The sequence below is a fragment of the Solanum tuberosum genome, unplaced genomic scaffold, assembly GCF_000226075.1.
Source record: "Solanum tuberosum cultivar DM 1-3 516 R44 unplaced genomic scaffold, SolTub_3.0 scf00132, whole genome shotgun sequence".
NCBI lineage: Eukaryota > Viridiplantae > Streptophyta > Magnoliopsida > Solanales > Solanaceae > Solanum > Solanum tuberosum.
Genome location: NW_006239055.1, coordinates 559,799 through 560,290, shown reverse-complemented (window position 1 = coordinate 560,290; position 492 = coordinate 559,799).

The following is a 492-nucleotide window of genomic DNA, read 5'->3' as shown; positions in this document are numbered from 1 at the left end:
AGAACATATAATCGACCCTGGTAGCGAAGCACACTATCTCCCTCTTGGGAGAAAACCTCAACTCTCTGTTGGTGGACTGCACCCTTGAGTTCAAGTAATATCGGATCGTTGTCTTGCTTTTCCTTAACTACCACTACCAAAAAAGATTCTGCCCCATTTTGAACCGTTACACCACCATCTGATATGCTCATAAGACGAACTCCTAGGCGAGCAAGTCTGTGAACATCCTTTGCTAGCTCTATTCTTTCTTCCACAACATGTGCTACACTACCCATGGATAGTATGCTAAGGGCATCAACTACTACATTTGCCTTACCATGATGGTAATACACACTCATGTCATAATCCTTGAGGAACTCAAACCATCTTCTCTGTCGAAGATTCAACTCTTTCTGGGTGAACACATACTGAAGGCTCTTATGGTTTGTGAACACATCTATATGAACACCATACAAGTAGTGCCTCCAAAGCTTGAGTGCAAACACCACCACT